The following is a 27,908-nucleotide window of genomic DNA, read 5'->3' as shown; positions in this document are numbered from 1 at the left end:
TCACGAGCTGACTGGTTCTCAAAAATCATTGGGCTGTTCTTACAACCCTGGGTAACACTGTCCAGGTTAACTGAGTCTTTTCTCCTCATATTGGGGTTTTCCTACTCAAAGGAGACTTTCTTTGGCAAAACCAGGCTGAAAAAGGAGTCCTTCAAATACAGAAGGTAAGCCCCACCTACTCATTCCTTAAGTTAGTTATTCATGTGTATGGATTTGCCACCACTGGGTGTATATCTTTGTCACGGAGTTATCCAGATTTATCTGAGTCCATGACAGGGGAACAGCAGGCCCACAAGTGCACCGGCCATAAAACCATGACAGTCTTCAACAGTTCTATTAATTGCCCTCAAATCCTGTACCAAATATAGCTCTTGTTGTCTGATTTTCACCAGCAAGATTGGGGTGTCATATTTGGATTCACATTGAAATAATAATATGGATTCCAAAAAGGTTATTTATTATATCATTTATCCTTCTACAATCTCGTATCCTCAAAGGGCACTGCTTTATCCTGACTAGACTTGTCACAGGTTCACAACACAACACAGGGTTCTTGTGCAAAAAGATTCCACTTTATTTTCCCAAGCCCGTTTTTTATATTCTAACACGCGCATTCAGTATTTTTCCACTAGCAATTCATTGGCTAAAAAGCAAGCAGGTTTTACAACAAGTCTTGGCAAGTCTCATAGCAGCAGCGAGCTTATCTTATGCTTAACTGCAAAACATCCCATTTATTCAATTCCCTTTTCTACTTCCCTCTTTCCCAGATCCTCATAACAGGCAAGTTGGCATTCGACATGGTTGAGCTGACCTCTCCATCCCCCACATTTCCCCCTTCTCTATTAATAAAAAAAGGCGTGGTTTAAAGTGGCTTGTATCATTTTCTGGATACACTGCAATAAGCGAGGAACACAAATCAGAATACAGAGAAAAACAATGAAACAAACTAACCCTATTTTTAACAAATTCTGTATCCATACCCCCAGGCCTCCAAAGAGGCCTCTAAATACATCTGTCTCTCTCCAATTTATAGGTGGGAGAGGAGGTTCTTTGAAATATGTGTACCAGGTGTGAGATTAAGAAACGACAGTTCAAATGTTGGTCCGACCAGTTTATTACAGATGTTAATAAGGGAGATGAAGGAAAGGGAGGACGGATACTATTACAGATTGGGGTGATGGGGAAGGGAAGGTGAGCGATAGAAAAGATACGAAGAAGCAAGAATTGCGTAAAGCGGGGATAGTCACCACCAAGATCCAGCAGCGGTCTGTTGCACGCCATTCCGATGGTCCGAGGCCGAAGGGCAGGAGCAGCGAGGCTGGTCTTGGGCAATGAGAGGGTGCAGGTACCGGGTGGGTCCAGGAAGAAGTCACAGAGTAAGTCCGGGAGGAAGCAGCAGGTCTCAGGTAGCAGGCCCAGGGAAGTTCATCAGCATGCAGTCCGTAGTGAGGGATCTGACGGCTGACACCTATCCTCATGATTTTTGGACCCTCTTTTATCCTTCTTTCTTCCTGCCTACGTGACATCCCTGGGTGCTTGAGCAAGAGTCATGTGTGTACCTCCTGAGATGGCTGTCTTCCTCGAGATAAGTCCACACAAATTCAGACCATCGCTCAAACACACGGATCACTGCTGTAAGTTCCACAATTTGTGGAGAGCCAGTGATGACATGCACGTCACTATCCCACATCCTGGCACTGCTTCTCCATACAATGACCGTGCAGCCAGTCCTGCCAGATCCATTTGTAAAAACAGTAAGAGCGCCTGCAAGAGGAGTTAATGATAATTTAGGAACTGGTAAAAAAGGGAGTGAAGGGATTGTAAAAGTCTGTGCATTGGCAGATGAATACTAATCTGCCCTGAAAACCCTACAAGCGCACACTGCAACTACGGTGACATACAAAATACAAATTCCCATTGCTGGAAATCAAATGGGGCATAAACTGTTTCTGGATCCGTGCCATCCAGTGATAACAAATGCTCCCTTCCTCTGCAAATGACCATAGCTACCATATCAACCCTAGTGGCGATAGTCTTAGCAAATTTATGCGGTAAAAATACCCATTCCAAGATTACTAAGAGGTTGGGGTCCTCCTCGACCCATTGCACTAACAGTCCGTAGGGTTGAAAAAGAGTGTTAATAACAAAGAGACTAATAAGATGATCAGGTTTTCTTTGGTGTGCTGTCTGCTGGGTCATTTTCGTGATGGCAGTGTTTAATGCAGCTGCGGTTGTTGGCATCAGATGCCATGGTGACAATATGTCCAGGTCCCCTTCCAGTAACTTGAAGAGGGGGTGAAGGTCTTCTGCAGAGATCCCTATTAGGGGTTGCACCCAATTTATGGTCCCTAATAGCTTTTGCAGGTCATTCAAAGTGCTGACTCTAGCACCTAAGGCTAAAATCTGTGCCTGGATTTGAGTTTACGAAATCCTCCAGCCCAGATATTGCCAAGGTGGTTTCTTTTGGACTTTGTCCTGCACAATTTGCAGTCCTGCCTAAGTGGCCGCTGCTTATGATAACCGATACAACTTCAGTCACCGTCATCTCTTTTGGCGTGGCTACTAGGATATTGTCCATATAATGGTATATACAAACATCAGGAAATCTTTGGTGTACAGTGGATAAAACATCAGCAAGACATTGTTGACAAATGGTCAGGCTGTTTTTCATTCCTTGGAGTGACGCAGCCGCTACCTGCGCCAGCGACCCCCGCCGCCAGACCCTGTCCGGGGAGAGAGACACAGACACGGATGCCGTGGAGTCAGCTCTCAATCTATTATCTTGGCTACATAGATTTATAGTCCAGTGGAATCCGTCACGCATGTGTACCCATACACCAGTTGCGCAACCCCATGCACCCACACGCTGACCCTCCCCCCTATGTCCGCCTAGCATGAGGCACAGCGTCACAGTGCACGCACCATGATGTGTGGTCATCTCCCCATTCTGTAGCGAATCGTTGAAGATGTTTTCCTGCTGTCTTTAGCTTGTTGTGCAGCGGAGTTTCACTGCAGCGTCCTTGAACCATGTCTCCAACATCTCCTCCCTCCTTATGCACAAGCAGCTATTTAGCAGTCTCGGGGTCTTCTTGCAGGAGTGGTTGATAGCCGTTCCCATCATGTGCCCCCAATACAAGGTTAACAGCAAGCATATGACCAAACAGTGCGAAATCACAAGTGGAATTAAGCATGCTGCAAGCAGCATCACGACTAGTATGTCTACTACCATGGCTAACATATTCTCTAGCCCGGCCGGGAGGCCAAGCAGGTTAGACAAGAAGTTCCAGCGGTTACCTATTCCAGTCTTTAGTACTGACTCGGCAATGTCCTTGGCCTCCTTTCTTACTTTGTCGATAGCGGTTGTAGCGTTGGCGCTGAAGTCAAGGCAGCAAAAGCCCTCCATTCCTAGCGGCCTTTCCATTTCTGTGTAGCCTAGGCCGGTGCGAGCGAGACGGAAGTCAATTGCCATTTTAGTCTGGGTTAGTCCTGAATTAAGGGCGGCCATTGCCTGAGCTATGGATGTAAGAGCTCGGGATGTGCGATTCTCGTTTTTGCTGCCCAACATGATAGTCTTTCAGTCACATGGATGTTGTGGATAATCTGGGGCCAGATCCAGAAGGTCTCAAAAATCTTTCACGCCATCCCATATAAATAGACCTTGTTGTTACAGTCCTCAGATAGTTGATCGAGGCTACAGCTTCGCTGGGTGTTGTCTGCTCTTATCTGCTGGAAACCTTCCGGGGAGATTGGTATCATGCCGATCCTCCCCAGAATGCATGGCCCACCCTTGGGCCTTATCGGAATTACCAGATAGATGTATCCATTCCCACAGATCAGGGAGATACTGGGAGGTAGTTGTATAGGGAACTTATAGGGAAATAGTGAATCATTCAAGATGTTTTCCTGCTGTCTTCTGCTTGTTGTGCAGCGGAGTTTCACTGCAGCGTCCTTGAACCATATCTCCAACATTGGGGTGATACAGTCCAATGATATCAGCTACAAGGTTCTCCAGCGTTGATGGAGGAGACCGAGAATGAAAAATGTGGCACATCATCAGCACATAATGGAATATTGAAAAAACAGTCCTTTACTATAAGTGGCCAAGATTGTGGGAGCATAGTTGGAGATGGTAGCCCTGGTTGCAATGCCCCATGTCTTCGATGACCGCATTAATCTTTCTGAGATCATGTAGCAGTCTCCACTTCCCAGATCGCTTTTTAATTACAAAAATGGGGGAATTCCAGGGGCTTGTAGTGGGCACTATATGTCCAGCTGCAAGCTGTTCTTCAACAAGGATTCTTCAACTGCAGCAGTTTTTCCTGGGAGAGGAGGCACTAATCCACCCACACAGGTTCATCTGTTTTTCACACCAAATGTGGGATCTGCTGCAAGGAAGTGGGCCCTAAGAAAAATCCATACGAAGGGAAAGTCCCCACTGCCCCATGCAGTCCCTTCCCCACAGAGCAACACGGCTATGCAAAACGTAAGGTTGGACTGAAGCAGTCCTGCCCTCTGGTCCAATAATTGGAACGATTGGTGCACTTTCCTTCAGTAGTATGTGCCCCCCTATACCTATTAATGCTGCTTGGGGATTCGTAAGTGGCCATTGGGGTGGCCAGAGTGTTACAGGAATGACAGTAACATCAGCATCGCTATCAAGGATTCCTGTCACCTTGAGCTCTTGTTCCCCTTGTCACAGTGCACAAGTCAGATTTGGTCTACCCTGTGAGACCTTCTGAGACCAGTAAACTTTAGGCATGCCAGTTGACCCGAAACTGCCATCGCTCCATGTGCCCGTATTGATTACAGCCATAACATTGACACTGCTGATTAAGAGATACAGCAGCAAACGCCTGAGCTGCTAGCGCAATGTGATGTTGGTGCATACCAACATTCATACATGCATTAATCATATCCTCAGTAGTGGGATTCTTTAGGGCACACAGCACCTCTGGCTGTCAGCGTTCACATTTTCAATTGCTAGCTGTTGAAATATGAGAACTCTTGTCTGCTCATTATCGACCTGTTTTTCCAACGAGTTCTTAAGCCTATCCAGAAATATCATATACGGTTCTTGGGGCTGTTGCTTAATACTAACATAAGACTGCCTTTGCTTTCCAGACTCTGGTACAGCTCGTAGAGCATGCATTACCAAATGCTTAACTTGCTGTAACCCCACTGCATGAATTCGCGCCTGTTGAGCTGGGGTGGAGAAATCCCCCTCCCCCATTAAGACATTCACATCTACAGCCTGAAGCAGGTTTCTCTGCAGCAGCAGCAGGTTTTCAGTTGCCTGAATCTGTGCCAACCCCCTCCATTTAGATTCCTACACAGTGTACTGCATATCAGTTATGATGAGACAACACATCATTTTAAAATCATGCAGTGCTGAACAGAACTATTGCATATGGACTGTATCAAATTGATGGTATACAGGGCACTGATGCCATGATCTGTGACCGCGTGCCGTAAATCTCGCAGGACACTATACGACAAAGCCTCCCACCGTGTTTCTTGGTCCGGATCCACAATGACAGGGAAAGTCCTCAACATATCTGTGTCTCCAGCTTTCCTAGCCTCCCTCCGAACAAGTGCCCACATATCATGTAGATCGGGAGGAAACAGATCTGGATCTTCTTCAGGATCTATTGGGCCAGGATCAAAAGGGTTGTCAGGACCCTCAAGAGAGGAGGCGGCGAGGACCCCTTGCGGAGGTGATAATGAAGGAGCTGATGGCACAGAGGGTGAGCCTGATGAGAAGCCATCGGCTCCTTCATCCTTGGGTGAATTGGAGGCAGCCAATGATGAGTCTGTATGACTTCTTAAGGCTTCAAAAATTTTTCTCCAGGTTTCAAGCAACCTGGACGCCATCTTATCACCTTTAGTGGATGTGAACCATAATTTTACCCTGATCTCATCCCAAGTTTCTGGATCATAAACTGTCTGATTTGTAAGTGAGGGATCATTTCTAGTGGCCCATATGAGCGTTTGTTGCAGGTCAGCAGAAGACACTGCATTCCCTCGTCGCTTAAGAATAGATTGAAAGGTAATGAGGACATCTTCCAGTTCAAAGGTCATTTTGTTCCCCATGGTACACAACCACTTACCTTCATCCAGCGAAAAGCTATCAGAGTGGCTGGGGATGGTAAGGCTTCTCTCAGCCTCGCTCTTCTTTCAGCAGGATAAGGCTTCTTTCAGCCCCGCGCTTCTTTCAGCACTCTCTCAATAGGGCTTCTTTCAGCTTGCTCCAAACAGGTCTGTTTTTTGGGTCCCTGTTCAGGGACCAATGTTCGCAGGTTTACAACACAACATAGGGTTCTTGTGCAAAAAGATTCCACTTTATTTTCCCAAGCCTGTTTTTTATATTCTAACACGCACATTCAGTATTTTTCCACTAGCAATTCATTGGCTAAAAAGCAAGCAGGTTTCACAAGTCTTCATAACAGCAGCAAGCTTATCTTATGCTTAACTGCAAAACATCCCATTTATTCAATTCTCTTTTCTACTTCCCTCTTTCCCAGAGCCTCATAATAAGCAAGTCGGCATTTGACATGGTCGAGACAACCTCTCCATTCCCCACATGGACTGGCTCCAGCTTTTAACTTAACTTCTAATGGGCTGCATTTTTGGCTCTGCCAGGCATCCCTGATACCCACACTCCTGGACATACCTGATTTAAGATTTCATTAACTTCTGGGGGTACAACATTGCTTTTCCCAGTTTGTGTTAAAGCCAGACAAAATTTTCAATCAATTGGTCTTGCTTGACACTTAGCTCCATTTTTTTTTTCTGTACTGAATTTAATCTCTGCATCCAACTTTTCTAATAAGTCTTGCCTGAGTAATGATTTTGGAGAACCTGGCATGTACAAGAATTTATGTATTCCAACTTGTTTTCCCAGCCTGTATTTAACTGGTCTCAGAAAGTAAGCTTTTTCTTGTTGGCCAGTAACTCCTACTACTGTTACAAAATCAGCATCTACGGGTAATAATTCTTGATGTAGCACAGAGCAAGAGGCACCCATATCCACCAGAAAATTAACCTCTTTAGCTTGCTCCCCTAGCTGCTAAGGTATACTTCCCAGGTTCTCGTCATTCAGCTTTTGTGATCGTAGATGGTTCCCTTCCCCTCAGCTTGGGACAGTTTCTCCACTAATGTCACATTTCCCTGCAATTTGCACACTGGGAGCAGAACCCTCCCTGGGCCCTGCCAGGCCCCCCTAGCTCTTCCCTAAGGGAATCTCTGGGTCCTAGGGTCCGGCTCTAGTGCTGCAACAGTAACAGCAGCTATTGTTCTTCCCAATTTCCTTGCTATCTCTATTCCTTAATCTATTTTTCCTGATCCCTCACCTCTCTTCTTGGTTCTGACATCCCTGTTACACCTTAATCATCTCTACCTTCTTCAGCCTGTGTCTTTTCCAAACCTTTTTCACTTTCCAAACTTTCATTATTACTCAAACTACTAACATTATATTTCAGTTTCACCTCCTCCCCTCCGGTGGCTTCCAGTGCTAACACTGGGATATCGGGTTTCCTAGATCTCTGCAGATGAAGGCTATTCTCAATTCCTATGCCCCGTCACCTCCCTGCCCCATTCACAAGTAACATGCTGTTTACAGTAGGACTCTCTAGCCCCCAGCTCTCTCTCACTCTGTGAGGAGAGTTTCGCTTAAGTGCTGCCTCGTGGGCTGGGGGCAGTGCGGGGGATTGTTCTTGTGCCGGTGCAGATCACAAGCTCTAATATCTCAAACTCACCGTCTCTCCTTAACCCTTTTGCTTTTTTTTTCCATAATTCCAATACTCGTACTCTCAATTAACCTTTCACATAACTTGAGCAGATGTAAACTAAAGGACAGAAGCTAGCATAAATGTATGTCATGGTTTTGTAATTTTGCTATTGGTATTCCATATCATAACATCATGTAAAGCACGGGTAATTGAAGGGTTAATACTCCAGTTCCATGGATTGGCAATCTTCCAGATACCTGATCTCAGAAGAGAAGAACTACATACCCCAGGGGAGCTCATGGTCAGAGAAGGAAGATACTTCATGGAAGTCACAGAATCTGGCTCTCTCGTCTCTCTCTCTGGTACCCATGCAGAGGGGTGGGTGTGCTTCCAAGCCGTGCGCCTTCATTCAAGTAGGCCTTTCGGTTTCGGAAGCTTTCTCATTTTGTTTGATTTATTACCCTCACTTTCATATAGATTGTATTATTTTGTGTTATCTTGCATTCCAATATCATAGTAAAATAAGTTTTCCTCCTTCAATCGTCGCTGCTCCATTCTTTTTCCCCTCTCTGAGCCCAGCTCCCATTCCCCTACCCCTTTCCTTTTTCCTTTCCCATTTTTGGGAGCCAGGGGGCCCACGGGCCTACTGCCCCCCTGTCATGGGCGTAGATTGATCTAGATAACTCCATGATAGTTTTTGGTGGAGAATGCAGGCATTATGAAGCTTTTAACAATGGCAGAGAAAAAAAAAAAAAAAAAAAGGATTTCTTTAAGCCAGAGACTACGCGACTGCAAGGCATTGCTAGTGTGACCTTCATAGATTAGATTATAGACTGGGCAGTCTGCCAAACTCCAGACACTGTACTGAGTGGGTTTCTTTTTTTTTCCTCCCTTTTACTAGCTACTAGCTATGAATGAATCTGCTCTTTATTGTAGGAGCACTGTATAAGGGATTAAAAACAGTTATGATCCTGGGAAATTATTGGCCTACAATTAACGTCATGATTTCTTGCTGTGGAATTGTGTTCATATATAACCAAATCAGGGCACTGATGGAGACACCTTCCCGGTACTTATATGCAATGTGGTATAATTTGAATTTTGACACATATCAGATGGAAAAGCCAATTTTACAAACGATTACATCCCAGATGGAATAGCTAACTTTACAAACACCACGATGTTCAAACCGGTTTCCAGGCTTTCCTCTCAGTTTGTCACACATTTTTCGAATGCCAAGATAGTGGTCATACTTGTGTGCATGTTATCAGTCTCCCTGAATGTACTCCTCTCCATTCGTGCTATGTGCAAGAAGTCTCCTCCAAAACCAGATAATGATGACTGGCAGGGAATATGGAGAGGTTTAGGAAAAATCTTAGAATTGTGGGGGCCCACAATGTCATGGGATTTCACTCTTGAACACCTGTGGGTCAGGGATGGTGCGGCTTAGATAGATCTGAGGAGGTACAACTTATTTGAGGCTTGGCTTGTGCTTACAGCGCTCTATATAATACTCTTCTGGAGAGATAGTTTCCGAGCTGAGGTTCAAGCCAAAGGGGGAAATCTCCAAGTGGAATCTGATCAGTCACGGGAGACACCAGTAACAGTGTCAGTTGCCTGTGTGGAAGGCAAGAAATGGAAGCAGGTGTCCTTGCATCTAGAAAGGAAAGAAGAAGAAGAAGAAGCGGAGGAGGAGGTAGAGGAAGATCCAGGCAAGAGGCCTCCTCAGAACCGAGAAAGGCAAAAGAAAAAAGCAAGAGACGGGAAGAGGAGAATGATGAAGAGGAAGTCTCTATTACTGTTCCTCGACCTCTGAAGATGACTGAAATCCAAGGCTCAAGGAAGGAGTTTACACAGTGCCCAAATGAAACTCTTGTCACCTGGTTGTTTCGCTGTAGGGACAGCGGGGCCAGTAGCTTGTCCCTAGGTGGTAACGAAGCTCGCCAACTAGGAGGCATCTCCAGAGACAAATCTATTGACAGGGGAATTTGCAGATGTTTGGATGGAGCTGCCACCCTCTGGGAATGAATGTTAGTCGCCGTGAGGGAAAAGCATCCCTTCAAAGACAGTCTGAAGCCTGTGATGAAAAAGTGGGATACAACTGAAAAAGGGATCCAGTATTTGAGGGAAATAGCCGTGGTGGAAAGGTTGTATGACTCTAATTTTTTTCCTAATGATCCACACCAAGACCATGATCCTGAGAAAGTCAGGATGCCGCCAGACATGTGGCGGAAACTTACAAGAGCAGCACCAGAAAGATATGCCACTACACAAGCAGCAACGTTTGACTGATACGAGGACCAACGCAGAAGACCGCTAGTTTTTGAATTAGTTCTTACACTTCACAACTATGAACAAGATCTACCACCAACTCATGCTTCCATTTCAGCCGTCTCACAAGAGTGCAAGAGCAAGTGTCTCTACTGATTAATCATGACGAACCCGTAGTAGTATCAGAAAGGTTTGATGAAGATTTGACGTGAGGAAATCAGACTCTATAGCCAGTAAGGATATAGAGCAGGTATGTGTTTATTGGTGACGCGCGTACACCCTGGTGCAAGGGGGATCGTTCCACCTAACTTGCACACCGTCCGAAGAAATCGTGCTATAGATATAGGTCAAACTAATACATACACAGGAATTCGGATACATATTCACTACATTCCTGAGAGCCCATTAGCATACAGTCCCTCCCCCCCTTGCGCATGCGTAGTAGGTCGTGATGATGAAGGCTCGTAGTCTTCCTCGCGAAGGCTCATAGTCTTCCTCACTGCAAACTTCAGACCCCGAAGGGGGGGCATCCCCCGTACTGGTTTCAGCTTGCACTTCAGACATCTAATCACCTCCCTGCCAAATGTTTTTGAGCTGTTCTCCGGTCCTTATCTTTATGGCCTTCATTCTCCTTGTTATTCTGGACCTAGTGCCTGTGAAAGTGCTTGGAATCCCTTGTTTTCTAATACTCTCTACATAAACTATCTCTATTTGCCCCTTATGTCTACCTTGTGAAGCTGCTTTCTCTTTTCTTGCTATGAAGCCCTTCTTTCTATAATGCGGGGACCTGATTTTGCTCTTCAGTTCCCCCCTTTTCTATAATCTAGCAGGACTTCTACCTGCTAGATACTTTAATCTGTTCTATGTGTCCCAAAATAGGTCCCACTTTCCACCTTTTGCCTTAGCTCATGTTTCTTCCATATCTCGTATTCTTTTCTCGTATTTCGGCACAGGCAGGCAGAGCACTTGATCATCACACAGGTAAAACCGACAATCAGTACTAAGATGATACAAACTAGGAAGAGCTGCTTTAACCATCCTAGATTTGGTAGCCAGCTAGTAAGCAGGTTCCATAAATCTTCCTTCCAGCTGGTGTCATCCTGACTTGTCCTATGCAGGACTTAGGTCTGTTCCCAAATTTTCCTTAAATCTGTTTCGGTTCTTAAATCCTTACTGATGTAAGCACAGCAACTCTGATTACTTATTGCACATACCCCTCCTTCCTTGGCTGTTAATAGGTCTAATGCCATCCTATTTTGGAGTACTACTTTGGATAAGGAGGATACCTCTTCTTGGATTTCCCGTAATACATCTGTTGTGGCATTCTCCATGATTTCCAGAGTTGCAGAGATATTTACTATAGCTTTTTCTAGCTGGGTAACTCCTAGAGCCGGGATAAGAGCTCTCAGAAAGCTGTGGTATCCCTTGTTATATATAGCTAGGGGGTTGTATGTACGCTTAGTTCTAATTCAAGGGGTCCTCACGAGTCCCCAGGGGATTTCCTCATGCACCGTGGTCTGCGGTATTAAGTATCCTGTAGTACAAATCCCTGTCCAATTTAAAGGTAATGCCTTTCGTGCCTGGCCATCTCCACATAGCCACCAGTATCCATGAGGTAACTTACATGGCCTGGCCATATTCTCCTGATGAGTGAATGATGCTCCCATCTCTACAATTCCAAGTACGTTCTTATCTGAGACCCAGTGTGACTCCTTATCGATTCTAGGATCACACCCCCCACCTTGGTTCCACCTTCCAGCTTCACTGATCCCTGATACTGCCCCAGAATTTCCATATTCACAACTTCACCCTATGACTGCCAAGTTCTGTCATCCAAATCCCACCCCACCTTTACCATCAGTTTTTCTGTCTACAAAGATAGATCTAGTAAAGTTAATAACTAGTAAATCAAACTTAGGTCCCTTTTTGTGACTTGTCTTCTATCCCAAACTTACACTTTCTGTGCTCTACCCAATCTGGAATGGTCCAATTTAGTGCCACTATCCCATAAACAGGCACCTTTCCCTCCCCTCTGGGGAAGGCAGTGCATATCCAACAAGATTTGTTGAGAGCCTGGCCAATTTTATCAGTTATTTTTAAGTAGCTATTCTCTTGCCAAGCTGTGACTACTGCTCCAATCATACTGACTATTATCAAAATCTTATACATGCTTTTGGATCCTGATTTTCAGTGGTCCGCTCTCTTCTGCTGTCCGCTGTGGTCCTGGTGCTTTCCTCAGGCGGGTATGACGTATCCACAGTGTAAGTCCCTCTACCTTGGCAGTGGTATGGGTGGTCAGGAGAATTTGGTGGGGTCCTTCCCACTTTGGTTCCAGAGGTGAATCTGAGAGAGATTTAACATAAACATAGTCGCCTGGCAATACATCATGCACTGGACCATCTAGGCCTCGTGCCCTGGCACCGAATACTGCTTGTTCAATTTTCTTTAATTGCTTTGCCAAACTGACCATATATTCACTCAACACCTTATCCCCCACCTGTATAGAGATTTCCTTTTGTACAGTATAAGGTCGCCCATAAAGAATCTCAGGTGGGCTTAATCCTTCCTTGGTTCGGGGTTTAGTCTGAATTCTCAGAAATGCCAAAGGCAGTACCGGCGGCCAGTGAATCCCAGCCTCTTGGCCAAGTCTTACTATCTGTAATTTGATCAGGTGATTCGTTTTTTCCACCTGTCCGCATGACTGCGGTCTATAAGGTGTGTGCAATTGCCAATCAATTCCCAATAATGTGCTTATTTTTTGGACCACCTTGGCAAGACTGTGGGCCTCGATCTGATGAGATTGCTACAGGAGCCCCGAACCTTGGAATTAACAGCATGTAACAGTATTTTCGTTACTTCCCGAGCCTTATTAGTCCTACAGGGAAATACCTCTGGCCATCCCAAAAAGGTATCAGTTAGTACCAACATGCAGCGATACCCCCCTTTTCTTGGGGGTTTCAAGAAATCAATTTGTCACTGTTGCCCTGGAAGTTTCTCTTTCCCAATAGGCCCACTTGAACCCCTTTCCTGGTACTAGGATCATACTTTGTAATGTCTGTTTGCCCAATACATTTTCTTATCCTCTCTTTGGTATTCTATGGAATTTGGTTCTAAGGGCAAAATAACATGTCCATCTGTCAGCCTGCTCTCTTCCTTCTAAATCATTAATTAGATTGCTATCCTCTTTAAAATACTTTACAGGTTTTGACTCAGGTTCAGAAATTTTAAGTTCACCGTCTGGAATTAAAGCCCTCTTCAACTAACTGTTCTGCCACCTGATCCGCCATCTTATCCCCAGTTTCCTGTACAGTGTTACCTTTCAGATGTTCTTTACAATGTATAATAGCCACGCTCTTTGGTAGATTTACATGATGCTGTTTTTCCTTGTATGTGAGCATTCCTTGCTCTTTTCAGATGGTGCTATGAGCGTGTAGCATCCCAAATACATAATTAGCATCTGTCCATATATTTCAGGCTCTTGTCGAGGCAGTTATTTCAGCCTTCTGAGAGAAAGTCCCCACAGGTAATGGTTGTGCTTCGATTACCTTGTCAGTAGTAGTTACTGCATATCCTGCCTTACGGTTTCCTTGTCTCACAAAACTGCTTCCATCAGTTAGCCAGGTGTCTTCTGCATCTTCTAAAGATTCACCTTTCAGGTCCGACTGGCAACAGTCCGTAGCCACAGTTGTTTCAAAGCAGTCAATACTGGTTCTCCAGGAGTTCCGCTAAGGAAAGATGCTGGGTTGACAATATTAATTACAGTTATTTCTACATCATCCTGCTGTACCAGGATGACCTGGTATTTCAGGAACTTCTGGGGGTGAGAGCCAATGCCCCCTTTTACCTCCAATACAGTAGACGCTGTATCAGATATTAAAACTGTTATTCTTTGGCCTAGCGTAGATTTACAGGCTTCTTGAATATTGAGCACTGATGCAGCCACCGCCCTCAACCACTCTGGCCATCTCTTACCCACCTCATTAAGGGGCTTTACCAACAGTCCATAGCTGTGTATCCACAGGTGGCACCCTCCTGTCATTCCTGAGAATGTACGGAGTTCCTTGGCACTTTGTGGCTCAGGGGTTTGGCAGATGGCTTCTTTCCTGGCAGTCCTTAAGGTTCCAAGTCCAGCTGTAATCTCCTATCCCAGATAGGTCACTTGCCGTTGAGTTATTTGTGTCTTCTGTTGAGAAACTTGATAATCATTTAAACAAAGAAATTCAGCACACTCACAGTCCATTGCACACAGTCCTCTTTGTTTCTGTGGCATCCACATGCTGCAGTACAGTTCCACCGAGGGATGGAGGAACCCAAATCTCAGGCTCACGAGTTGACCAGTTCTCAGAAATCACTGGGCTGTTCTCACAACCCTGGGTAACACTGTGCAGGTTAACTGAGTCTTTTTGTCCCGAATTGAGGCTCTCCTAATCAATGGCAAATAACCTTAGGCTTCCTTTGGCCAAACTAGGCAGAAAAGGCATCCTTCAAATCCAGAAGGTAAACTCCACCTACTCATTCCCTAACTCAGTTACTAAAGTGTATGGATTTGCCACCACGGAGTGTATACATTCAACAATTCTATTACTTGCCCTCAAATCTTGTACTAAACTATAGCACTTGCTATCCAATTTTTCATTGGCAAGATTGGAATATTGTATTTGGATTCACATTCAGTTAGTAATCCAAAATCCAAAAGTTATCTATTTTTCTTTTATCCTTCTACAGTTGCATATCCTCAAAGGGCACTGCTTTACCCTGACTGGGCTAGCCCTAGCTCTTGCTTTTAACTTAGGGCTGCATTTTGTCTCTGCCAGGTATCCCTGGTACCCACACTCCTAAGGATACTTTATTTAAGATTTCTGTAACTTCTGGGGGTACACCATTGTTTTTCCCAGTTTGTGTTAAAGCCAGACTTACAATTTTCAATCAGTTAATATTGTTTGACCCTTAGCTCCAGTTTTATTGAATTTAATCTCTGCATCCATTTTGTTCTAATAAGTCTTGCCAGAGTAACGGTTTTGGACAACGTGGCACGTACAAGAATTTATGTATTCCTACTTATTTTCTCAGCCCCCGTACGTAAGGTAAGAGGCCCCCGTACACACCAGAAAATAAACCTCTTTATCCTGCTCTCCTAGCTGCAATTTAACCAGTGGATTTGCTAGGAACAACTTCCCAGGTTCCCATCATTCAGCTTTTTGCAATAAGAGACGGTTGGATTTCTCCACCAATGTCTCGTTTCCCTACAGTTTGCACACCGCTTGCAGACCAGCAGGGGTGGAACCCTCCATGGGTTCTTCCAGGCCCCTCCCTTTACCTCTCTCTAAGGGGACCTCTGGGTCCTAAGGCTCTACTCTAGCAGCGCAACAGTAACAGCTGTTGCTATTCCCAATTTCCTTACTATCTCTGTTTCTCAATTAGTCTTTTTCTTCATATTGCTCACCCTCTTTGGTTCTGACAACCCTGTTACACCTTGCTCATCTTTGCCTTCCTCAGCCTGCGTCCTCAAACTTTTCACTTTCCAAACTCTCATCATTACATAAAGTACTAACATTACATTTCAGTTTCACCTCCTCCTCTCCAGAGGTTTCCAGTGCTAACACTGGAATTTCGGGTTTCTGAGATCTCTGCAGATGAAGGCTATTCTCACTTCCAGTGCCCCATCCACTCCACCTCCCCCCATTCGCAAGTAACGCTGTTTACAACAGCAGTCTCTGACTCCGGCACTCTCACTCCGAGAGTTCTGCTCACAGGGGAATGGTGTGGGGGGGTTGCTCTCATGCCAGTGCAGATAAACTCACTTTCTCTTTAACCCTTTTTCCTTTGTCCACTGTTCATACCCTCAGTCACACTTCCACATACCCTCAATCATGCTTCTGTTTACCATTAGCAATTACACTTACTTATACCATCAGAACTGTTTGTCCCATTCCCTTCAGAACCCACAAATTAAACAATACAGTTCTTCAGTTTCCACAAACACCCAGTACTTAGTCTCGTGATTAGAGCACTCAATTATAAAAACTGTTCATGTTATTTCATTTACCTTCCCTCCTTAAGAATAACAGTAACTATAAGAAGGCATTATAGTTTAGGGTCCCATTCCGATGCCACTTCTCATCACCTTCTAACTTATATATTAACCACCACTGATTGCAATACTTGATTAAAGTTTTCTTACTCAGGGTGCCTCCAGGTTCCCCTGCAATATCCCAATGTGCATCCCAAAGGGGTTTGTTTGGGAATTTCCTTCCCCTGGGAGCCTCCCATGATGTTTACACAATTCTTATTGATTCCTAATTTCCTCAAAGTTTCCACAAACAGCCCTTAACACCGTATAGTGATATTGTTCAGTTATAAACACTTGGAAACAGATCTCACAGAAGCCTGTCCACCTTCCTTTACACTCTTCCCCACAATCAGAACACAGTACTACATAAATGGACTGACACTCACTCCCTGAATGGAACGCATCTCACTCACACCACACTCACTCTGACATTTAGAACAAAAACCATGGTTTATACTTAATACACAGTGCTGACGACATCCTTTAGCTGGAATCTTAATAACACTAGTACATTAGTCAATCAGCTGCAAGCTTTAAGATTTTTCCAAAAGTCATCTTGACCTGAAATGATTAGATACACGGTACCGAACACTCAACAGATGGTGATAACAATAATACAACTTATAGATCCCACTACTATCTCCAGGAGAATCCACGTTATCATTTGACAAAATCCCCGCTGTTACCAATCACCAAAGGGAGAGCTGTTGCTCTTTCCTCGCGTATGACTTACAGGTCCCCTTTGTAGGAACTCCCCAAGGAGTCTTCCTACCCCAGCCGGCAACCGAACCCATGAGCTCACATACCTTGGGGGGGGAGCAGGCACGCTCCTTCATACCCTGCGTAGGACGTCTCCTCACGCCTTACAGGTTCCCCCTTTCCCATACACATACCTGGTCCGCCTATGGATGGTCCTTGTCTGTCCCCGCAGTGATCGGGTGAGGAAGGGAGTCCTTCCAAGAAATCTTGGGGCGCGCCAAAGGTGTCCCCTCTCTCAGCCGGTCCTGCAGCCGAACAGAGTGGGTCCCATCTGGGGTGCCAAATTGATGTGCGGAAATCAGACTCTATAGCCAGTAAGGATACAGAGCAGGTATGTGTTTATTGGTGACGCGCGTACACCCTGGTGCAAGGGGGATCGTTCCACCTAACTTGCACACTGTCCGAAGAAATCGTGCTATAGATATAGGTCAAACTAATACATACACAGGAATTCGGATACATATTCACTACATTCCTGAGAGCCCATTAGCATACAGTCCCTCCCCGCCTTGCGCATGCGTAGTAGGTCGTGATGATGAGGGCTCGTAGTCTTCCTCGCGAAGGCTTATAGTCTTCCTCACTGCAAACTTCTGACCCTGAAGGGGGGGCATCCCCCGAACCGGTTTCAGCTTGCACTTGAGACATCTAATCACCTCCCTGCCAAATGTTTTCGAGCTGTTCTCCAGTCCTTATCTTTATGGCCTTCATTCTCCTTGTTATTCTGGACCTAGCGCCTGTGAAAGTGCTTGGAATCCCTTGTTTTCTAATACTCTCTACATAAACTATCTCTATTTGCCCCTTATGTCTACTTTGTGAAGCTGCTTTCTGTTTTCTTGCTATGAAGCCCTTCTTTCTATACTGCAGAGACCTGATTTTGCTCTTCAGATTGGGATAAGCATAGGAGTCTAATGAAGGAACCGATCAAACTAATGAAAATCCAAGAAATAAAAGATGATGGACCCTCCTTCTCATCTGAATCATCAAAAATCTCAGCTATTAAAGGCAAACGCTTTCCTGCTCAAGCAAGGAAAAATATTAGGACTGCATCGCATATTGTCTTGTGGCATTACCTCCGTGACCATGGAGTAGACATAAGGAAGTGGCATGAGCAAGCTACTCCTGTACTATTAGCATGAGTGTGACGTGCGGAAATCAGACCCTATAGCCAGTAAGGATATAGAGCAGGCATGTGTTTATTGGTGACGCGCGTACACCCTGGTGCAAGGGGGATCGCTCCACCTAACTTGCACACCGTCCGAAGAAATCGTGCTATAGATATAGGTCAAACTAATACATAATTAATAGTTGACAGGAATTCGGATACATATTCACTACATTCCTGAGAGCCCATTAGCATGCAGTCCCTCCCACTCCTTGCGCATGCGTGGTAGGTCGTGATGATGAAGGCTCGCAGTCTTCCTTGCGAGGGCTCATAGTCTTCCTCGTGAAGGCTCATAGTCTTCCTCACTGCAAACTTCTGACCCTGAAGGGGGGGCATCCCCCGAACCGGTTTCAGCTTGCACTTGAGACATCTAATCACCTCCCTGCCAAATGTTTTTGATCTGTTCTCTGGTCCTTATCTTTATGGCCTTCATTCTCCTTGTTATTCCGGACCTAGCGCCTGTGAAAGTGCTTGGAATCCCTTGTTTTCTAACACTGTCTACATAAACTATCTCTATTTGCCCCTTATGTCTACCCTGTGAAGCTGCTTTCTCTTTTCTTGCTATGAAGCCCTTCTTTCTATACTGCGGGGACCTGATTTTGCTCTTCAGGTGAGAGAATTACAGAACAGACCAACCACCGGTGTAGTTGCTTCAGATACCACAGGTAATGAATAGAGGGCCCCTGCTCTCAGTCCGGCGAGGGAAAGGGATGATAGAGTTTATTGGACTGTGTGGATTGGATGGCCTGGCACATCAGAACCACAGAAATATAAGGCACTGGTGGATACTGGTGCACAGTGCACTCTAATACCCTCGAGTCATGAAGGGACAGAACCAATCCACATTTCTGGAGTGGCTGGAGGTTCTCAAGAATTGACTGTGTTGGAGGCCGAAATAAGCCTCACTGGTAAAGACTAGCAAAAACACCCTATTGTGACTGGCCCAGGGGCTCCATGCATACTGGGTATTGATTACCTCAGAAGGGGGCATTTCAAGGATCCCAAAGGGTATCGATGGGCCTTTGGAATAGCAGCTGTAGATACAGACAGCATTAAGCATCTGTCTGTTTTGCCTGGCCTGTTAGAAGATTCGTCTGTTGTGGGGTTGCTGCGTGTAAAAGAGCAGCTGGTACCAATTGCCACAAAAGCAGCGCACAGACGGCAGTACCACACCAACAGAGATTCCTTGCTGCCCATTCATAAGTTGATTCGTCACCTAGAGAATCAGGGAGTGATCAGCAGAACCCATTCACCTTTTAACAGCCCCATATGGCCAGTGCGTAAAGCCAGTGGAGAATGGAGGCTGATGGTAGACTACCGTGGCCTGAATGATGTCACACGCCGACTGAGTGCTGCTGTGCTGGACATGTTAGAACTCCTATATGAACTGGAGTCAAAAGCAGCCAAGTGGTATGCCACCACTGACATTCCTAATGCCTTCTTTTTCATTCCTCTGGCCACAGAATGCAGGCCACAGTTTGCCTTCACCTGGAGGGGCATTCAATGTACTTGGAACCGTTTGCCCCAGGGGTGGAAACACAGCCCAACCATTTGCCATGGGTTGATCCAAACTGCACTGGAACAGGAAGGTGCTCCTGAGCACTTACTGTACATTGACAACATTATTGTGTGGGGCAACACAGCAAGGGAAGTTTTTGAGAAAGGAGAGCAGATAATCCAAATTCTTCTGCAAGATGGTTTTGCTATTAAGCGAAACAAAGTGAAAGGACGTGCCCAGGAGATTCAGTTCCTTGGTATGAAGTGGCAAGATGGGCGTCGTCACATCCCAGTAGATGTGATTGACAAAATCACTGCCATGTCTCTGCCTGCTGATAAGAAAGAGACACAATCTTTTCTGGGTGTAGTGGACTTCTGGAGAATGCACATTCCAAACTACAGCCTCATTGTAAGCCCCCTTTATTAGGTGATGTGGAAGAATAATGATTTCACGTGGGTTCCTGAACAGCAGCAGGCTTTTGAACAGATTAAGCAGGAGATAGCCTGTGCCGTGGCCCTGGGGCCAGTATGGCCAGAACAGTATGTAAACAACATCCTCTATACTGATGCTGGAGAGAAAGGTCTCTCCTGGAGTTTGTGGCAAAGAGCCTCAGGAGAGACCTGAGGCTGACCCTAGGGATTCTGGAGTCGAGCATACAGGGGGTCTGAAAAATGCTACTGTCCAACTGAGAAGGAGATCTTAGCAGTGTATTTGGTCTGCTTCCGATGTAGTCAGTACTGAAATGCAGCTCTTTCTGGCACCTCACCTGCCAGTGCTTAACTGGATGTTTCAGGGAAAGTTTCCCTGCACTCATCATGCCATCACCCCATGGGACGTTGGTTCACTGGGGTGGATTAGGTTGTATGTAGATCAGTTGCTCTATGTGACTTCCTTCTGGGACCGTGCAAGGGGAGGTTGGTGTAAGCTCAAGAACAGAGTGTGGAGGAGGCTGTGGACTTATTATCAAGTGAAGATAAGGAAGTCGAATAGATGTTCTGGTGTTGAAGATAAGATGGCAAAACAGATGCCTCAGCTTTCTGTAACATCAGTGGGAGCCAGTTTGGGCTACTTCCACCTTAAAAGGCTGAGAATTTACAGTGAGAATGCGTCCCACGACCACCGGAGTTGTTATTTTTGCCCATGTCTATGGAATGTAATGAATATGTATATGCTATGCCTTAATGTATGAAGTCATTTCTCTCTTCGGTGTGCATAGTAGGTGGGAGTGATCCCCCATGCACCCAGCGCTGTTATGAAGGGAATACCTGCTTGACATAACTCGTGTTAAGTTTCTTTGTCGGTTTTCTTGTCTTCAAACTGATTGGTGACATCAGGGTTGGAGGCTTGCTGGGCTTAGTGCCCATGCTATGTTTGAGTTCATGCTTCAGAAGGACATAACACAGGCAAAGAATAAAATTAGGATGCTAAATTTCAGAAAAGCCAACTTCCAGCTCTTCAGTGTTAATCAACAAAACACTCTGGTAAATTGTCCTCATGGGCAAGGGTGCAGAGCAGAGCTGGCAGACCTTTAAGGAAGCTTTCCTCGGGACACAAGAGCTCTCCATCCCCAGGTGTAGCAAGTCAGGAAAGGACGGCAAGAGACTGGTGTGACTGAACCGGGACCAAGAAGAAAATGCACAGGTAGAGGAAACAAGGGCAGGTACCGCGGGAAGACTATAAGGAAGCATCTAGGCTGTGTAGGGATAGGGTCAGGAAAGCCAAGGCCCAACTTGAAGTAAACTTGGCAAGGGATGCCAAGATAAACAAGAAAGGCTTCTACAGGTACCTCAACCAGAAAAGGAAATTCCAGGAGGGCGTACCCCTCCTAGTGAGCGACACAGGCAAGCTGGTAACAAAAGACAAGGAGAAGACTGAGTTACTTGAGATCATTTTTGCTTTGGTCTTATCTGATAACTGCTTGCCACACAGCTGTCATGAAGTTATCTAGATCAATCTAGATCAATCTATGCCCATGACAGGGGGGCAGTAGGCCCGTGGGCCCCCTGGCTCCCAGAATTGGGAAGGAAAAGGGGAAAGGGGTAGGGGAACAGGAGACAGGTTCAGAGAGAGGAAAAAGAATGGAGCAGCAACAACGACTGAAGGAGGAAAACTTACTTTACTAAATATGGTATTGGAACGCAACATAACACAGTATAATACAATCTAATTGAAATTAAGGGTAATAAATAAAATAAAATAAGAGAGAGAGAGTTTCCGAAACCGAAAGGCCTACTTGAATGAAGGTACATGGCTTGGAAGCACACCCACCCCTCTGCCTGGGTCACCTGTGTCACATTTGAGAATACAGTAGTTTTGTCACTAAACCACTTCCATTTTAATAGCGTAGTCATAGTTTTTTTCAAACCATCCACATGGCTGGTTCTGAAATTCTTTAGGATAGATTAGTAGTGTAAGGAAGATGTTCAGTGAAATGCATAATGATCTCGTGAACAGATGTAGTATTATTAGTTTCATTTTGTTGTGCATGTGGTGAAGTTATAAACTGAGCAGTTGTTCAGTGAGTCAGTTCTCTCTGCTGAGCTTCATTAAAATGCTCTTACTTGTTTTTCTTCTCCACAAAGACTGAAAAGTAAAGAGCTGAGATCTAATTGGCGGCATAGTAAAAGCTAAGCACAATATGTGTTACTCTGAATTGATTATATGGTGCCAAGTTAAATATGAACAAACAGGTTCAATCTAAACTTCATGGATACCACTGAGAATTTTTTCACTTTTCTGAGCAGTTATAAGTTTTGTCTCTTTATTTCATTCAGTGCAATGTTTTTAGAATTATTGCAGATGAAGAATATATTTTTTTTTATTCTTAATGATTTAGCCTCTTTGTTGGCATTTAGGATTTTACCATTCTTCAACAAATACTAGATAGTATTCACTTTGGGTATAAGAAGATGGCCTTTGAGTCCTGAAATAAGTTCTGCTAGACTTGCTGCTATCGAAAGATAGCACAGCCCTCAGATATTTGGTTTGGTAGGGCGGGATTAGGGAAGCAACGTCCCTCCCACTGTAAGCAAAGATCAGGTTCGTGACCACCTGAGGAACCTGAATATCCACAAGTCTTACGGGTCCCAATGGGATGCATCCCAGAGCCCTGGGGGAATAAGCTGATGTAGTTGCCAAGCCACTCTCAAAGATATTTGAAAAGTCGTGGCAATCAGGTGAAGTCCCTGGTGACTGGAAAAAAGGCAACATCACATTCATTTTTAAAAAGGGTAAAAGGGATGACCCTGGGAACTACCATCCTATCAGTCTCACCTCTCTGCTGGGAAAGATTATGGAGCAGGTCCTCCTGAAAGTTATACTAAGGCACATGGAAGGCAGGGAGGTGATACAGGAGAACCAGCATGGCTTCACTAAGGGCAAATCCTGCTTGACCGACCTAGTGGCCTTATATGATGATGTCACTGCATCAATGGAAAGGGAAGAGCCACTGTTGTCATCTATGTGGACTTCAGTAAGGCCTTTGACACGGTACCCCACAACATCCTTCTCTCCAAATTGGAAAGATATGGATTTGATGGGTGGACTGTTCAATGGACAAAGAACTGGCTGCAGGATCAAGTCCAGAGAGTGGTGGTCAATGGCTCAGTGTCTGGATGGAGATCAGTGGTGAGTGGTGTCCCTCAGGAGTCAGTGCTGAGACCGATACTCTTTAATATCTTCATCAGTGATATTGCCAGTGGGGTCAAGTGCATCCTCAGCAAGTTTGCTGATGACACCAAGCTGTAGGGTGCAGTCAACACACCAGAGGGACAGGATGCCATCCAGAGGGACCTAGACAGGCTTGAGCAGTAGGCCCAGGCAAACCTCATGAGGTTCAACAAATCCAAGTGCAAGATCTTGCACCTGGGTTGAGGCTATCCTCACTACCAATACAAGCTGGAGGATGAAAGGACTGAGCACAGCCCTGCCGAAAAAGACCTGGGGGTACTAGTGGCTGGCAAGCTGGTCATGAGCCAGCAATGTGCCCTCGCATCCCAGAAAGCCAACTGTATCCTGGGCTGCATCAAAAGAAGCATGGCCAGCAGGGCGAGGAAGGTGATCCTGCCCCTCTACTCTGCGCTGGTGAGGCCTCACCTGGAGTACTGCGTCCAGATGTGGAGTCCTCAGTACAGGAGAGACATAGACCTGTTGGAGCGCATCCAGAGGAGGGCCACAGAAATGATTCAAGGGATGGAACACCTTTCCTACGAGGACATGCTGAAGGAGCTGGGGCTGTTCAGCCTGGAGAAGAGAAGGCTCCGAGGTGACCTGATAGCGGCCTTTCAGTATCTAAAGGGGAGCTACAGGAAAGAAGGGGACAGACTCTTTAGCAGGGTCTGTGGCGATAGAACAAGGGGAAATGGCTTCAAGCTCAATGAGGGGAGATTTAGGTTAGATATAAGGAAAAAATCTTTTACAGTGAGGGTGGTGAGACGCTGGAACAGGTTGCCTAGAGATGTGGTTGATGCCCCATCCCTAGAGACTTTCAAGGTGGGGCTGGACCAGGCCCTGGGCAACCTGATCTCTCTGTGCATGTCCCTGTTCATTGTGAACAGGCTGTGAATTTCCAGCCTATCTGACAGGCAAACAGATAAGGGAAGACTTCAAAAGAAGGTTTTGTAATAGAAAATCTCTGGCCCTCGTGTGGTAGCATTGCTCTGGCTTGAAAATAAAAAGAGAATAATCCTAGGCTTTGTTTAGCTGTTACTGAAGGATTTATGTATACCTTTTTAAAGAAAAAGAGTGTATTGTTTAAGTTATACTGTAATTTTGTGTATACAGTGCAAACCCAATAAAGAATTAGTGCCTTATGCTTTTATTAGTAATTCTTTGCATAGTGTTGTGCAATGATTTCTCTCATTCTTTGGATATTTCCTATTAATCTTAAATGAGAGCATCCCACAAGTTTCTTGTTTACATATTACTCGTATATTGTTGGTTTAGACAACTGCTTTGTGTAGTTGAATGTGATGCTTGTTTCCTTCTGGAGTTTCCTTAGGTAATGTTCATGTGTTAAGACAGCATGTGCAAGAATTGTTTATTATCTCTCAAATGGATGCAAAGCTCAGTGTTCTTGGGGTTTTGTTGCTTCCTAGAGGAAGTGTGCTCTTGCAGTTTGGAAAGCAAATGGTATCCTGGGCTCCATCAGAAGAGGGATGGCCAGCAGGGACAGGGAGGTGATTGCCCCTCTCTACTCTTCCCTTGTGAGGCCCCGTCTGGAGTACTGCGTCCAGGTCTGGGGCCCCCAATACAAGAAAGACAGGGAGCTGTAGGAGAGGGTCCAGAGGAGGGCCACAAACATGATTACGGGGCTGGAGGACCTCCCCTACGAAGACAGGCTGAGAGAGCTGGGTTTGTTCAGCCTGGAGAAAAGAAAGCTACAGGGTGACCTAATTGCAGCCTTTTAGCGCCTATAAACAGGAGGGAAGTCAACTCTTTACAAAGGTAGACAATGGCAGGACAAGGGGAAATGTTTTTAAGTTGAAGGAGGGAAGCTTTAGGTTGGATATCAGGGGAAAGTTCTTTACAATGTGAGTGGTAAGGTGCTGGAACCGGCTGCCCGAAGAGGTTGTGGATGCCCCGTCCCTGGAGGTGTTCAAGGCCAGGTTGGATGCAGCCCTGGGCAGCCTGGTCTAGTATTAGATATGGAGGTTGGTGGCTCTGCATGTGGCAGGGGGGTTGGGTCTTGATGATCCTTGAGGTTCCTTCCAACCCAAGCCATTCTATGATTCTATTATTCTATGATTTTGGATTGAACTTAAAAATATAGATACTACTGCCTTTTTTTTTTTTTTTTTTTTTTTTTTGACAAGTAGAGTAAGATAATGAGGATGGCTTTGTCTTCTTGCTGCTGAAGTTCTTCCTGATAATGCCAAAGTCATTTTGTTCAGGATGGAAGAACAATTTCCTTCCAGCTATGCCCAGTCTGTTTTTTGCATTGACTCAAAGAAGTAATGTGAGAAATGATGCATGGCCGGCTGGTGACTCTCAAGATGAAGGGCTCACTTTGGTTGGTGTGAGGCTTGCTGTTGGCATCAGCATCATCACTCTGACATGTTCTGTGGATTATTCCTGTGATGTAGTTGTGTTTTCCTATCAGACCTGACAGAAGTTGCTTTCACCTCATGTATCATCACAGTGTTCATGTGTCTTTGAGCTTGTGTGTATGTTTTTAATGGGTTCAGGTATCTAAGTAAAATATGTATAATTATTCAGGTTTATCAATTAAACAATAGTGTATTGGACCATAGCTTAATGGAAGTAAAACTCTGGAATGTTGTATGATGTTTTAGATACCTTCCGTTGAAATCAAAACTGAAATTGCAAGGAAATTAGACTAATTTGGTTTATAAAACAAATTAGATCTTTATGACAGAATCGTCTGAGAATTCTAGAATGAAAATAATTTTGAAGCCAAAATCTATTATAACCTCAGTGAGTGTAAAATGTTATTTGATGTTAATAATGTTGGTTAATTTGATATTTGCTAATTCCTCCGTGGTGTCATATCCAAAGGACATAATTAGAAAAGTTTGTTTTCTTGAGTCTTAAACAATATGATGATCTTAATGATATCTTATCAAATGGCCTCAATGTCTTTAAAGCTGGCTTCAGTCGTGCTGAGGGATCTGGAGGAGCGACCAGGGAAATTCCAGGATTGCTTGACAGGGACACCGTGTGGGATAGGAACTGCATAGGCAATGTCCTGGAAGAGGCCATGAACTGCTTTGCTGAGATGCAGAGGCAGACAGAGGAGAAATTTCGTATGTGGATAGAAAAGCTAACTCGTCTTGACACAGATGAAGAAAGCAAGCAGCAACTGGAGCCCACAGAACCTAAAATGCAACTAGTTGGCCAAAGAGTTCCCCCTACCACACAATCAGGGGCGTTCATGCAGGTGTCTGATAGCCAAGTACTTTCTCAGCAGTCGTTCAACTCTTATGTGGGCTATCAAAATGTTGATGCTATGCTAGAGTTTCCAGCAACTTTTAATAACAGTTCTCTACCTGTCTTTCCAGAGAATGGGAATAGTGCATAGCCTGATCTGAATAAACTTACAAGTATATATATATCCTATCTTTGCAATCTTAATGTTACTTTGGATTATGCTAAAAACAAAGTTTGCTTTTCTCTTCATATATATTTGTTTTTCTCTTTTGGGTTTGATTACCATGGTATTTATTTTAATTTATTTATTTTAATTTATAAAGACGATATATGTAGTTTAAAAAGAAAACAAAAGCCCAAAACAACACAACATACCTATGTGCATGTGCCAGCACATGCAAAAAACACCTTTAAAGGGAGGGGGTGGGTGTAGAAATACCGTAGGCTTTCATCACCTGACTTTGGAAAATATAATTCAGAATCCTTGTTTAAATACCCCAAAAGTAATAGAGCTATGTTTGTTACAATAGGAACATTTAGACTATTCATTTAAATGTTCTCCTTGCATGTTAACACATTTATATAAGGAAAGAAGTTTTATATTCAAACACATACTCTAGAGAACTAGATTAAATAGGGACCCACAACATTTCCTCAACTCTGTTCACTCCCAAGTTCTTCAGTATGAATATAGCACACATTAGTCTTTCTTCTTCCATTTTAGGCCGAAGTAATAAATAAGCTTATCCTAAAGATTTAGCTATACATAACCACTGTGCACAATTTTTTTTTCTCTCCCATTTAGTCGCTCATTTTCTGTCCAGAGTTTTTATTAATGTCACTGCTGTATCGCATATGGCTGTCAACGGTTTACGAGCTGGTTCGGTCCAGTTCTGTGACTAGCGGGGATGAGGGATTTTCACAAAATCCATGCCTCTGGAAAAGGGAAACAGGGGACCCCAAAATACTTAAAAACAGTGGCAATGATCTGAGAAGAAACAAACTAATTTACTAAATACGGTATCAGAATGCAAGATAGCACACAATAATACAATAAGAATTGAAGCTACTGAATCAAATATAATAAGAGAAAGCGTATCTTATGAGGTGCAAAACTCCTTTTGGTCTGCTGCAGATCACATATTTCCTTTCCTTCCCTACCCTGTGAACCGAGGGCCTTCATTTTCCTAAAACAGGGATATATATTACTCTCTCTGTCTCTATTTTGTTTCCATCTTTTCATAGTGTTTCAAGCAGTCATTTGAAAGTTTTCCTGGCACTTGTTCTTAGATAAATTTCACCTTTTTCTATTCTATAGATCCACTTTTGAATTAAATCAGTTCTGCACGTTCTGCATGTTTGCATGTCAGAGAGCTGGAGTACCTCTCCTATGAGGAAAGGTTGAAGGAACTGGGATTGTTTAGCTTGCAGAAGAGAAGGCTCCGGGGAGACCTCATTGCGGCCTTCCAATACTTGAAGGGAGCATATAAACAGGAGGGGGAATGGCTGTTTATGAAGGTGGATAGTGATAGG

At 44.6% G+C, this 27,908-nt stretch overlaps 1 protein-coding gene and 1 long non-coding RNA gene across 3 annotated transcripts in view; one reads left to right on the top strand and one right to left on the bottom strand.

The window, feature by feature from the left end:
- LOC100858742 overlaps positions 1 to 27,908 on the top strand; it is a 215,506-nt gene that overhangs the window by 169,792 nt on the left and 17,806 nt on the right. The window lies entirely within an intron of this gene.
- Positions 1,099 to 6,336, bottom strand: LOC121108188. Its single transcript, XR_005842489.2, has 2 exons — positions 6,108 to 6,336; positions 1,099 to 1,764 (listed from the first exon to the last, which is right to left on the bottom strand). It is a non-coding gene; the product is annotated as an uncharacterized LOC121108188 (long non-coding RNA).

Source organism: Gallus gallus, chromosome W (genome assembly GCF_016699485.2).
Source record: "Gallus gallus isolate bGalGal1 chromosome W, bGalGal1.mat.broiler.GRCg7b, whole genome shotgun sequence".
Lineage (NCBI taxonomy): Eukaryota > Metazoa > Chordata > Aves > Galliformes > Phasianidae > Gallus > Gallus gallus.
Note: the sequence above shows the minus strand (reverse complement) of the source record. Positions and strands in the feature narration are given on the sequence as shown.